This window comes from Rutidosis leptorrhynchoides, chromosome 1 (assembly GCF_046630445.1).
Source record: "Rutidosis leptorrhynchoides isolate AG116_Rl617_1_P2 chromosome 1, CSIRO_AGI_Rlap_v1, whole genome shotgun sequence".
In the NCBI taxonomy this organism is placed as follows: Eukaryota; Viridiplantae; Streptophyta; class Magnoliopsida; order Asterales; family Asteraceae; genus Rutidosis; species Rutidosis leptorrhynchoides.
In genome coordinates this window covers 319,405,122-319,420,429 of record NC_092333.1, presented here as the reverse complement: position 1 = coordinate 319,420,429, position 15,308 = coordinate 319,405,122, and positions in this window count along the sequence as shown.

Genomic DNA, 15,308 nt, shown 5'->3' with positions numbered 1-15,308 from the left:
ATACATATACATAATTTGTTTACAATTTGCCTTTAGTAATTGAAATTTTCCATTTATTTTTAATGTATTACACAAAATCGTTAATGATAATGTACCTCACCTTCAACATATTAATGGCTACTTCGTTAACAATCATTCATAAAGAAAATGTCAAACATATGTGTCTCGAAGACATTCATACTTGCAAAATTACAATGACATCAAACCTAGCTTCCCATAACCCCGGTCAAATAAAAGTTAAGATGGGAAAACTATTCCTAGTTTGGCTACCCACAAATACAACTAAGGAAAGAGACAACTTTACTTTGTCATTATAAGAAGTCATTTTGAAAAATTCAACTAATCTTTTCAAAATGTGTGGAAAACTAACATAGCCTCTAAAGGTGGTATGCTCTTCTACAAATTAGGAGGCATAAGCCTTGGAGAAGGGGGGTTCTTATTACACAATAACTCAATCACATGTTACACACTGATCATATACATGGCATTGTATATGTATATTTTATTTGCTAAAGGCCAAAAGCAGAACTACGCGAATTATAAGGCAAAGCTATGCAATATTCGCTGAAAACAAGTACAGCGGTTATGTTTCCGCATTAATGCAAGACCGCGGTTTAATCCGCTGAGTTTCCGCGGATAGTTAAGTAACTCGCAGACCGCGGATATTTCGAATCCTATAAATAGGGAGCTTGGCCTCTCATTTATGGGTTGTTGATTCTCTGCCATTTTGCCTAAGCCTTTGTAATTTTCACTTGTGATCTTGCCATTTATGGGTTGCTGTTCTCATTTATGGGATTTTCACTTGTTGATTCTCTATTTTATCTTTTGGTGGCGTAAAGCAAGTCACATCTTGCTACCTTCGAAAAATCGCCAACAGAGAGCATAAACCCTTTTCTTTCATTCTTATTAGTTACCTTTGTGATTAGAACCACATAACCTTATCACATCGACAAAGCTCGCCAAATAGTGTACAAACAATTGGCGCCATATGTGAGACTCACACAAATACATACTTTGTTTAAAAAAGTGCTAAAACGATGCCATGGTTGATTCCAATCACGTACCACCTAGGGGCACCTCACACATGGGGACATCAATCTCAAGTTAGACTCAACCGGAATTCGCAACGGTTGGGACTATCACTCAAACACCACTCACCCCCGCTGCATTTGTGACGACCCGGAAATTTTCGACCAAATTTAAACTTGAATCTTACTTGATTTCGACACGATAAGCAATGTATGTAGTATTGAGTCTCTAAACTTTTGAACTGTTTTCATATATTCATTTGACCTTCGACTGCTCTCGACGATTCACGAACAATTAATTGTAAATAGATATGTGTGTATGTATATATAAATAATAATTCAAAATATAATTTGAAGTATTATAGGTGGTTGTTATTAAGAATTACTAAAATAAAAATAAGATATTATAATAATTATTATTTAAAATATATCTCTATATATAAATAAAGTATATTAAAAATAAATATTAAATGCTTGTAATACTCGTTTGATGTTCCGATTGATATTAAGCAAGTTGAATTCGAACTTATGTAATTTTAAAATAAACGGTGATCCGAAAATGAGTTTTATAAATTTTAGGCTTATTAATAATATATTTAGATGTTGTTTGTCAAATTTTAAAACTTTTTATATTTTGGTTGGAGGTTGGGAGTGAATAATTAATGTAACTTTTATATATTAGTTAATGACCGAATTTTATACCATAACGACTGAAATAAATAAAGATGACTAATATAAAATTTTATAATATTTCTGGAGAATTTTTTTTTGTCCGCTACAGATTTACAACGGGGCACGAAACCAATTAAAACAATAATTGTTAGGCGGCTAAGCCTTAGGCACGTTTTAATTTTATATATTAATTATTATATTAAATTATTTATTATTATCATTATGTATAGCACACACATGCATATGGCAGACAACCTATCTATTTCTATTTAACTACATTTGAGAACTTGTATCCACATCTACCAATCACCTTATCTCTCTGCTACTTCTATTTCGTAGTATCAAGATCAAACAATCCACACTTTCTATATTTTTCTCATGTTTTTTACTACATCCAACTCCATTATAAACCATTCCTTTAACCGTTAATAAGCCCGATCACTCCATATGCTTTTTATTTTGTTCGACCAATAATCATCACCAACAAACCCACATAAATTTTTACTCGATCACGGATTCATGTTTTATAATCGAGCACACACTTGTTGATGTTGAGCTGAGACTAAGAACCAAACCCATTAAACATGCTATTGCTGCTGCCGTTTCTAATCTATCACGCCACCACCACCAAGAACCTTACCACGGACACCACCTCAACCGTCATCCCAAACCACCGGCCACCGTTATCACCCTTCATCACCACCCATGAACACCATAACCGTCACCCTAAAACCATTAACCACCTAAACCCACTACCACAAATACCATCACGTTCCTATTTCTGTTCCTGGGTAGCCGAACATCAACCACCAGCGTTATTCTTGTTCTTGGTTGTTTACTACCGCAAGAACCATCTTCAAACCGCCACAACACCCATCGTTGTCACCACAACATTCACCACCATCGAAACCCACAAACCCACTTTAATCACTTCACTCAATTTCTTTCTACCGCGTATCAACTGCTACTGCTCGCTATTATGATGAAGATAGGAGATGCGTGATGAAACATGGTGAAACCGAACGTGGATGGCTGCTGTGAGTTGTTCCTGTAACCAAACCGTAACACTTCAATTCTTAATAGATTGTCTATTAAACTCTTGGACTGCCATTCGTTGTTTTAAAAAAAATTAAGATAAATAAAGATCACTACTTCATATATTGGCCGACAAAAATAATATAGACAACTCCACTTTCTCTATTTTATTCGCATCATACACTCCTGTTACAATTTCCTGCTCAATAACCCTACCACAGATAACGAATTTAACTCCTTTTGTTATTGGGCCGTAAGCTTTTGGTTTGGTTGGGCTCCGATTTCTTTTTTGTTGCTAGGCCGTGAACCATTTTTTTTGTTTATCTTGTTGGGCCGCGACCCAAGTAATCTGCTGGACTGCTGCTACGCTAAATATTAAGAGGTGATTATGGTTGGGATGTCATCAGTGATGAGGACAAGATGGGCATAAAAATCATGATGTTATGATGATGATGTCGAGTTCATGAAGATAATGATATTATGAAAGTAATGAAGTTATGATTTTATGTGGTTATGGATATATGGTAATTAAGATAATATAATGATGCTGATCATAGAAGTAGGAATTAAGTATGATGATGAAAATACTATGATGATGATCGTGAATAGGTTGAGATGATGATCCTGTCACTATGATGATTTTGATGTTAGGTTGATAGTGATCACGTGATTATGATGGAATATTACGATTATGATAGTTGTTGGTGAATCGAAGACTTAAGAGTTTCTGATTAGGATCGATAACTTGTAAATCTTTGCAATTCGTTTCTGGAATTTACTTGTTGTTGGGCCGCAGAAATCATGGACCATTTGAGTTGTAAATGGATTTATGGAATTAATAGATTGGGCCGAGGGTTTTGGTTAAATTAATAAAAACGCGAATAAAAACAAGAACATATGAGTGTATCAGTGGTTTGGAAGGAAATGGTTTAGTAAGGGGTCTTGAGTTCGAGTCCGGGCATAAGCAATTTTTTTGGAACTTTTCTTGAGAGGTAGTTCTAATTATTACTCTTATTATTATTATTTATTATTATTATTATTATTATTATTATTATTATTATTATTATTATTATTATTATTATTATTATTATTATTATTATTATTATCATCATTTTTATCAAAATTTATAAAATTATCATTTAAGTTATTATTAGAATCAATATTATTATTATTATTATTATTATTATTATTATTATTATTATTATTATTATTATTATTATTATTATTATTATCATTATTACTTTCATATTAACAAAATTATTATAAAAAATAAATATTTTCTATATAAGAGTATATTTATTACAACTATCATAATATTTCATATAATTATATATATTAGGATTATTTATATAAATATTTTCATATAACAAATTATTGATTTTTTTATATATAATATTAATCATATGTATATATGAAACTATATAAATATTAACTATTTTAATATATATATATATATATATATATATATATATATATATACACATATACAAATTAAATATATAAGATATATAATTTAAGACATAATATATAAATTTGTTTGATTACGGTTATATGTGTTAACATATATATAACTGATATAGATTCGTGAATCCGAGACCAACCCTACATTTGTTCAATGACGTCATATGTATTTTTACTACAAAATACATTAGGTGAGTTCATTTGCTCCCTTTTACTCTTTATATTTTTGGGACTGAGAATACATGCGCTGTTTTTACAACTGCTTTATTAAATGCTTTTGAAATACATTTTGAACTGCGAATACATGAAATGATTTTATAAATGTTTGACGAGATAGACACAAGCAAAACATTTCTCGAATGAATTATGTGGACATGATAATTGCCACCATTGAATTATGTGGACGTGATAATTGCCACAATTGATATGAATATTTTTCCCCTGATTATTATTGCTTGGTAACCTAAGAATTAGGGAACATCACTAATTTTGAGAATTAGTGCACGCCTAATTGACGCAAATCCTAAAGGTAGCGACCGGGTTTAACACCCCCACCCAGAATGTTCACTAGACGGAAGGGCTAGTGGGCGTGGTGTTTAGTACTTCGAAGTTTATATAATTATTATACAGACGAGATGTTTTGTTTTGGGGATATTATTATGCGCATTATATGTTAAGGTCGGTTACCAAGCCAAGCTATGAAAGAAATGAAAAGTGAATGTTATGTATCGAGAGAATGATTTTATACACAGGTTATGTGTATGTTATTTTTGTGCACGAGATATGTGTACGGTTACTAAGATTTATGAAAGATGATTTCGTACACGAGAAAGGTGTACTGTATTTAAAAGATATCGCATGTACATTACAGGTGGGTATAGGATTCGGGCCCATTTGTACCATGCAACATTTAAATCTTGTGGTCTATCAAAATGATGAATTTTATTGTTTTATGATAAACTTATGAACTCATCAACCTTTTGGTTGACACTTGAAAGCATGTTTATTCTCAGGTATGAAAGAAACCTTCCGCTGTGCATTTGCTCATTTTAAAGACATTATTTGGAGTCGATCATCGCAATGGGATCAAATGTTGGTGACTTCGTCCAGATGGATTAGGACGGGGTATGACATGTGGTATCAGAGTGGTGGTCTTAGTGAACCAGGTCTTGCATTAGTGTGTCTAGCTGATAGTTGTTTAGACGCATTAGTAAGTCTGGACTTCGACCGTGTCTGCATGTCAAAAGTTTTGCTTATCATTTCGTGCCGAAAATTATTTGCTTATCATCCTTAAAGTCTAGACACGTCTTACTGCCTCTATTGCATAGACAGTGTATAGATAAATTCATATCTTAGCGTATCTGTTATTGTTACCTTTGTCTGACAGCTTCCGTAGATTTCTCCGTAACTTATGGGATTTTAGTATTATATATGCATATGTAAATTATGTATTGCAGGGTACTAATCTACATCCTATAATCTATTTCTTATCGAAAATCCTTCATATGATCGTACGAGATGAATCCCTCAGATTCCGATAGCTATTCTGATAGTTATTCCGACAACTATTCTGACATGGATGTTCACCTAAGCTCCGGAAGCAGCGTCACCAGAATGAATCAGCCAATCAGCCATCCCCAATTCATCTGATGGGTTCGTAGTCTACTTAATCATTGGAGACAAGAAGAAGGTGATCCTTTCCATCAACCGAATTCACCTCTTGACAATGAACCTAAAGCACTTACCGGAAAACCTGTCCGAAACACCATTTTTCTCTCATTTCCAGAGTATCTCGTCACGACTATATACTATATCAAATTCAAGATCTTATTTATCCGCTCGTTCGAACCGACAATCACCCCGGAGTAATAGAGGAAGTTAACGAAATTCGTGCCCGGGTTGTAGCCTTGGAAAACATGGTTCAAAACGTACCAGTTTCAGCAATATCACCGGCATCAACAGTACCACCAACAACACAAGTTTCAACATCACATGCCCCAATATCTCATTCTGTACCTCAAGCATAATCATCGTTCTACGAATCATTCTACATTATTAATCTTCGTTTGACATGGCAATTATATAATCTTTAATGTTTTAGAGATTATATACTTTTGTTCTAACGGTAAATCAAATGAGATTAATATCATATTGACTCATTAAATCCATGATTACATCTGAAGAAAATATATATATATATATATTTTCATAAAGATTGTAATTAAAAATTCTTTTGTACAAACTGTTAATGATGAAAATATTTTAACGTGTAGGTAATACCCGAGGAATATTTAGATTTCACATTAATAAGTTACACTGTACATTCTTTCAAATCTAATTCAACAGTCATTTACAATCCTATTTACAACCACCGATATATGTATCCGTTCACCGCAGAATAACCCTTTTCATTCAATTTCATATTTGGATTTTGATTTATCAAAATCCAACAAGTGGCATAATGAAGAAAAATTGGACAAAAATAAAATTTGTTAGAAACAAACAAATTAACCATGAGAAAATTTTGTTAAGAATCCACGCTAACAAAATCCTAGCTGATATCGGCTAAAAAGTCACGTTTTCACCCCGGTATTAAGGCCCAAGAAAAAGAAAGATTCGAACTTTATCGGCAAAATACCCACTTTGTCGGTTAGAATTGAAGAACAAGTAATTACAAAGGTGGTGCAAAAATAATCAAGAGAATCGGAGCTAAAACGAAGATTCTAGAGCGAAAACGGTGAAAGACAAGAAATCAAGTTACGATCCAGGGAATCAAGGCTGACCAGCACACCATACGGCTTGCCATACGGCCTGCCACTATGGATACGGCTTGCCAGATACGTTCCACCAGGTGCCTTCACCATACGGCCTGCCAGCCATACGGCCTGCCAAATACGCCCCACCATACGGCCTGCCAGGCGTATTTTGGCATTTTCCTAGTCTATTTAATGGGTCTTTGTCATTCATTCCAACACACACTTCAATTCACTTCTTTCTCTCTCTTGTACAATATTAGTCATACTTTCAAGGCCTTCTCACCTCCGAGCGGGAAATTAAGTACCCGGAGGCGAACGCTGAAGATTGTATTAGGAGCGGTCTGGAGTCTTGAAGTTGTCACTTTTGTATTCGGAACTCGTTTAATCTACTGGTATCTCTATCCTTTATCTTATATAAATGTTTTATTATATTGTTTCCATGATTAGCGAGTAGTTATCTTTAGTGTATGCTATGATGTAAGCAGTTATAATGCCGGAATAATATTATGGTTTGTGTATGCTATTGAAATGCTTTCCGATTATGCTTTAAACTCAATCGCTTTTCCAACTAACAGAACGTAGTTATAGGCTCTGTTATTGGAAAGTCGCGAACCCCGATTCAGAGTACACTATCTGTGTCACCCCTTGGTAAGAGAAGTCTATCGGATACGACGTAAGATCGACTGAGGCACACCGGTTGTAGTAAGTCTATCAAGCTTTGGATTCCGACTGAGGACTCTTTCATAGTGAAACATCTGACTAGACCCATAGTACATTGTCGGTCCCAGACCATGCTAGTGTAGTCACCAAGCATATAAACTTCGTACGTGTACGTTGAAGCACAGCAGTTGTTGTAAGCTGTACCTCTGCCAAGTAAGGCCATGGAACACGGTTAGTGTTGATCAGTACACTGCACCATAACGCAGTCTCAAGCATTGCACCCCGCTTGAGGGATTCTTAGTTAATTAAGGAACTGTTTGTTTGGACACATAAAGGATTGGACCGTTAGGATAACCGAACGTGTTCATGGAAGTCATCTTGACTTGGCCATGGTGTTCTTTATGGTTGAACTCTTTTTAAGGGCCTAACTATCTTTTATCAATCATTAACGAAAGCATTGAAGCACATCACGTCTCTCGGATATGGTAAATCATGTATTCTATTATGCTTAAGAAAGTTTAGACCATTTTGAAATGTTAATATGTCACCCAACCGAGTTGCTCAATTGGATGAGCTGTTTGAACGTGTATGCCTGTAGTCAGACTGCACGGGCGTCGGGGGTAAGGGACGTTGCTGTCTATTCAGAATCTTCAAGCCTAACGCAGTACCCAGTGACATGTCTTATGACAGGGGCGTTTAGGACCAGTGTAATGAATACAAGGCCTCTGCCTATTCATGAGCCAGCATTCTATAATCTCGGCAGAATAACTGATGAAGTCATAGTATGCGCTTACTTTAACCTTATATGAATTACAAATTTTATCGCATTTACTTTATCTATCTTATAAACTAGAAAATCCCAAAATAAATATTTACTACTCCCTAACTATCTTAGGCTAAAATATAGGTTCGATGTTACTGATATCTCAAAAAATACGACTCTAGGTCATACTTCCCTTACTCATAAGGAATAGTAAGATTTAGGCCCCGCTAAATATAAATTTAAAACTGTACCCTCTCCCATGAGTGGCTGATCCTGGCGAGCCGCGGCCTAACGACACCGCGCAAATAAAAACCGTCCGTTTCGGCCATATCAAGAGAGACTACTAGTTTTTGGCACCGCTGCCGGGGAACTGGTATCGGGCAATATTGCTCTCTATCAAACTTATTCACAAGCATTTAGTGGTGTCTAAGAAAGACAATTATACACGGACTTGGTTATTGGATTTTCCGAACAGTCGCCAATTATATTGGGACCAAAAGGATACTGCCTCTCCGTAGTCAGCCTGGCCACTTGGTTTGTTGAATAGTTCGTGCGAAGCTCTGTTACCGAAATACCAGGGAATCAGTAGCCAGAACCAAAAACATATTCCACCATAGGATAGTTAGTTAATTAGATTAGATTACCTTAGATTAGATTACCTTAGATTACATTAGATTAAAATTAGATTATATTAGATTAGCTTAGTTTAGTTTAGTTTATTATAATTTAGCTTATTTGCGAAAATTAAAAACAAAAAGGCATACCTAGTGTATGACCCAAACCCGATCTAGACCAGGGCCGTTGTTATTCGTACCTGATCCAGACGCAATAATCTCTAAAGCACGCAAGAAAGCAAGAATCAGAAACCAAATGGCGTTACGCGTTTCTTTAGCAGAAAATACCAAACCCTCGATTGAAGGTCGAGGAGGACCAATCAGATTTCCAGAGATTCAAGGACACTCGTTCGAGTTAAAACATCACATCATCCAGCTCATTCAAAATAGCTGTTAGTTTCACGGATTACCGAATGACAATCCTAATTCTCACCTTGATAAATTCATATCTCTTTCGAACTCCTACAAACAGCCAGGGATAGGACAAGATATAGTCCGGCTATACTTGTTCCCCTATTCTCTCACTCATCATGCTCAAACCTGGTTTGAAAGACTGGAAAAAGATTCCATCACGTCGTGGACGGAGATGGCTACTAAATTCCTAACCAAATATTTCCCTCCTTCCAAACAAACCAAACTGAAGAATGACATCATTAACTTCAAACAAAGTTACGATGAATCTATTTACACCGCATGGGAGCGATTCAAAACCCCGCTGAAGAAATGCCCTAATCACCAGCTAGAACGGTCAGCCCAAATCTGTACCTTCTACAATGGTCTTACGGTAAATCATAGGACAACGATCAATGCAGCAGCTGAAGGGAATCTGAAGAACCAAACCGCAAACGAAGCATGGGAATTGCTCGAGAACATGACGATGCATCATCATGACTGGAACAGTAGTGAAACAATGTGACGACCCCGTCAAAACACTTAACGGATCCGTCAGTTGGTCCCACAGCTTGATCGGACTTAAATGAATTAAATAAACAAAGTTGCATTCTTTTATTTCAAATGTTTCCCAAAAAGGAAACAAACCAAAATATGTAGTTTCAAAACAACCAACCATAGTAATAAACCAAAAGTTGACACAAAACCTTGCCAACAAACCCACAAGTTTAAATTATCCAAAAATAGAATGCAAGCTTAAGTTTCATAAATTGTTTCATAAAATCTGCCCAAATGCATGCAGACTCTTCTAAACACAGCGGAAGCATCACAAAACTCAAGTACCTGTGAAAACATGCAAGTAAACTGTCAACACAAAGGTTGAGTGAATTATAGGTTTAAATAATAAGTAAACTTTAGACCACAAGATTTAAAAAAAAAATGTTAGAAAACATTAAACATTATTCCATTATCAATGAGCCACCTGGTAACCACTTAACCCTTTATTTACCCTTGCCAAACACAATAAAAATATACACTTGGACAGTGTATCTACAACAAATTACAAAGTACTAAAAATTCCGATTATAAATTGCTAGCGCGACTAGCTCGAAATGGGATTGTCAAACCCGATAGATCTATCCGTAGGATTCACGTTCACCGGTAGAAACCAATGATTACAGCTACCAGACTAGGGAATATTTTTGTCCAACTCACAATGAATAATTAAATTTAACTGTTACTTGTGTCTAAACGTAAATAAAAATGCATGTAATCACATTTCAAAAATATACTTTGAAAAGTATGTAAAAACGGGACTATAACTCACCTTAAAAGCAACTGAAGAAACCACACAAACAAGCGAACAGCAAACAGAGTAAAGTGATCAGGAATGATCACAACGCCGACCTATAAATAAAGCAGGTCGATATAAATAACTAACTTAGGTCAAGTCTTAGTATGATAGCTATTGTACATGTTGCAAGTAGTCATAGAACAATACTCGGCAAGCATCGGTTTGACTGGAACAGCGTACGAACACATACTTTCTATTTATAGAAAGTTTCTATTTTTAGCAGGTTTCCATTTTTGGAAAGTTTCTATTTTTGGAAAGTTTCTATTTTTGGAAAGTTTTTAAGTTAGGAAAGTTTCCTTATTTAGAAAGTCAACAAAAGTCAACCGAAAGTCAAAGTCAACCGAAAGTCAACTCAAAAGTCAACCTTGGTCAAACATAGTCAACATTAATTTGAAAAGTGTAAATTATAATAATAACATAAGTTATAATGTTTATTAAAGTTAAAAGTGTATAATTAAGTCATAACATAAGTTTAATTAAGTAAAATGAATTATTAAAGTTAATATAAGTTGAAGTGATATAATTAATATATCATAAGTATTTAATTAATTAATTAAATATTAATCATAATATAAGTATTATTAATTAATATTAAATTTTTAAATCATATCATAAGTATTATTAATTAATAATGAATTATTAACCATATCATAAGTTTCTAATTATAATTATTAAATCATAAGTATTTAATAATTAAATCATAATTAAATAATAATTAAGTCTTATAATAATTAAATAATTATTTAATCTTTATTATAAGTCTTATAATAATATTCTCATAAAATAATTTTAATACTTATCATAAGTATTTTCCAATAATAATAAAAGTATTATTAATCGTAAGTTAAATTAAAATGTTAATTAAATCATAAATAATGATTAAATGATATAATAAATATTTATATCATAAGTCTTAAATAATAATAATTACTTCTTTCATCATAAGTAATTAATTAATAATGAAATTCATTATTTTTATCATAAGTTTTAGAATTAATCAGAAGTTTTAATTCAAAAGTTCATCGGGTCGTATCTTGAGCCCCGGGTGTCGATTTCTGGCGAGCCTTATATGCATCTCCGCCTATTCAAACCACCCAACACAGTGGTGCACTCAAGAACACACCAAGAACAGTCCACAAGTCATGGTAATCAGCCATGACACCACTTGGACCTTCAATTTACTCGAAACCGTGTTTTAGTCATACCGGGTGAACCGTGGCTCGGATTTAGGTGACCCGAACCTGAAAGTTCATCCCACCATCAGTCCTAACACACTAACACACCCTAAAGACTCCAAGGAAGGTCACAAAGTCGGACCAAACCTGGTTCCATGTCAATCCACATTTCAATTTTAACAAAATAGTAATTCGATCATAACAAGGGCTCCGGGAATCGAAACGACATGAATCTGGAGTCTAAAATTAATGTATTGATGAGAGGAACTTATCTAGATAGTTTATTTTAACTTTTATATCAGTCACAAACCCAGAATACACGAAATAGCTGCTGTCCAGAATTTTATAAACCGAAAACATGCAATTATGAGTACATCTATGCATACAAACATCATTACAATAATCCACAAATATCATACTACTAAATAATCATCAAAATACAGAAAATAAATGAAAAATTGAAAATTCTAGGGTTAGGGTTTATACCCTAATCGAGAAACGATTGATGTTATCGCGTAGAGAACGGAACGAGGAACGCGTTTATACTAATTACTCCTTGATCCAAGCTATAATTTTAGATGATGATGATGATGAAGGTTGGAGGTGGTGTCGCCCAAAAAAAGAAGAAGAGAGGAGAAGAGCACAAAATTAGGTTTAGATGGAAATTAAAAGTGATAATTACAAATGAAGAAAGAAAATTAGAAAATGGGACTAATACCCCCTCCCCCCCCCTTGGTCGGCCGAAAAAGGCATGGGGTGGGCCCCATGGTGGGCCATTTTGTTAAATGTTAATTTCCTGATTGCCCGAAAGCCCGAACGAGTCCCGAAACGCGAAAACGCACTTACGCGATTAAAAATCCGGAAAGATAACAAACGCGCGACGAAAAATAAATATAAATACACTATATAATAATATGATCTTAAAATATCATATTTAAAATATTTAGGATTTAAAAATCCCGAAAACGCGTCCGTTGGTTTTAAAACCGAAAAGATTCGCCGGATGAAAATCCGCGAGACGTAGAAACGTATAAATTTAAAATATGAATACAAATATTCACATAACACATAATAATTAATATATATATATATATTATTACAAAAATAATAATATAGGTCATAGAAATGACGTGGCACACTAACAGTTAACGGCCGTTAAATAATTAACCGAAAAAGATAACGGAAAAAGTAGGGTCGTGACAGTACCTTCCCGTTACGGAAATTTCGTCCCGAAATTTAAGCAGGCGCAGGGGTTGACTCGGCATCTAGGAACAAATGCGGGTATTTCTGCTTCATCTGGTCTTCACGCTCCCAAGTGAATTCGGGACCGCGTCTAGCGTTCCATCTGACCCGAACAATAGGAATTATGCTCTGTTTAAGAGTCTTAACCTCTCGGTCCATGATTTCAACAGGCTCCTCAATAAAATGCAATTGCTTATCAACTTGAAGTTCCTCCAAAGGAATAGTCTGATCAAATTCAGCCAAGCACTTCTTTAAATTCAAAATATGGAAAACATCGTGAACAGCGCTGAATTCTTGTGGCAATTTCAAACGATAAGCCACCGGTCCAACTCTTTCAATGATCTCAAAAGGTCCCACGAAACGAGGACTTAACTTTCCCCTTTTACCAAAACGGATTACGCCCTTCCAAGGCGAAACCTTTAACATAACACGATCACCAACTTGAAATTCAACATCTTTCCTTCCCTTATCGGCATAACTCTTTTGCCGACTTCTTGCAGTTCTCAACCTTTCTTTAATTTGTACAATCTTCTCAGTAGTCTCGTGAATAATCTCTGGACCTATAAGTTGAGCATCCCCAACCTCATTCCAACAAATATGAGACCTACATTTCCTACCGTACAAAGCTTCAAACGGTACGGCTTTAATACTTGCGTGGTAACTGTTGTTATAAGAAAAATCAGCTAGCGGCAAATATTTATCCCACCCATTTCCAAAATTGATGACCCACACTCGCAACATATCTTCTAATGTCTGAATGGTCCTTTCACTTTGACCATCCGTTTGAGGATGATAAGCGGTGCTCATATCCAACCTAGTACCCAAGGCTTCCTGTAAAGATCGCCAGAACCTCGACACAAATCGACTGTCTCGGTCGAAAATAATGGACACGGGGACACCATGCCTAGAAACAATCTCTTTCAAATATAAACGGGTGAGTTTCTCCATCGAGTCGGTTTCCCTAATCGGCAAAAAGTGAGCCGACTTAGTGAGTCGATCTACAATCACCCAAATCGCATCATAGCCACCCGAAACTCTTGGTAACTTAGTAATAAAATCCATAGTGATACCTTCCCACTTCCACTCGGGAATTTCTGGTTACACCAAAAGTCCAGACGGTTTTTGATGTTCAGCTTTAACCTTAGCACATGTCAAACACTTAGTCACATACTTAGCTACATCACCTTTCAAATTATGCCACCAATACAGCTCCTTAAGATCCTGATACATCTTTCCTGAACCAGGATGAATAGAGTATCTAGACTTATGAGCCTCATCCAAAACAAGTTGTCAAAGACCTCCAAATTTCAAAACCCAAAGACGTTCCACAAAATACCTAGTACCATCAGCTCGTACTTCGAACTTCTTAGCTACCTTTTCTACATTCTCCTTCACGAAATTCTCCTCCTTTAAGGCTTCTTGTTGTGCCTCAAGAATCTGCCTAACGAGGTTTGATCTAATTGTCATATTCAAGGCCCTAACCCTGCGAGGTTCAGTCCTTTCTTTATGACTCAATGCATCAGCCACAACATTGGCCTTACCTGGGTGATACAAAAGGTCACAATTATAATCATTCAACGTCTCAATCCATCTTCGTTGTCTCATGTTCAACTGTTTCTGATCGAGGATATGTTGAAGACTCTTGTGATCGGTGTACACAGTACTCTTAACACCATAAAGATAGTGTCTCCATATTTTAAGCGCAAAAACAACAGCCCCCAACTCTAAATCATGAGTTGTATAGTTCTGTTCGTGAATCTTCAACTGTCGTGACGCATACGCAATAACCTTCTTTCGTTGCATCAAAACGCAACCATAGCCTTGTCGCGATGCATCACAATAAACAACAAAATCGACATTACCCTCCGGTAGTGACAAAATCGGAGCGGTAGTTAACTTCTTCTTCAAAATCTGAAAAGCATTCTCTTGTTCATCCTTCCACTCATACTTCTTCCCCTTATGCGTTAAAGCAGTCAGAGGTTTCGCAATACGAGAGAAATCCTGAATGAACCTTCGATAATAACCTGCCAACCCTAAGAACTGACGAATCTGAGTAGGAGTTTTCGGGGTTTCCCACTTTTCAATCGCCTCAATTTTAGCAGGATCAACTTGTATTCCCTGTTTATTAACAATATGACCAAGGAACTGAACTTTTCTT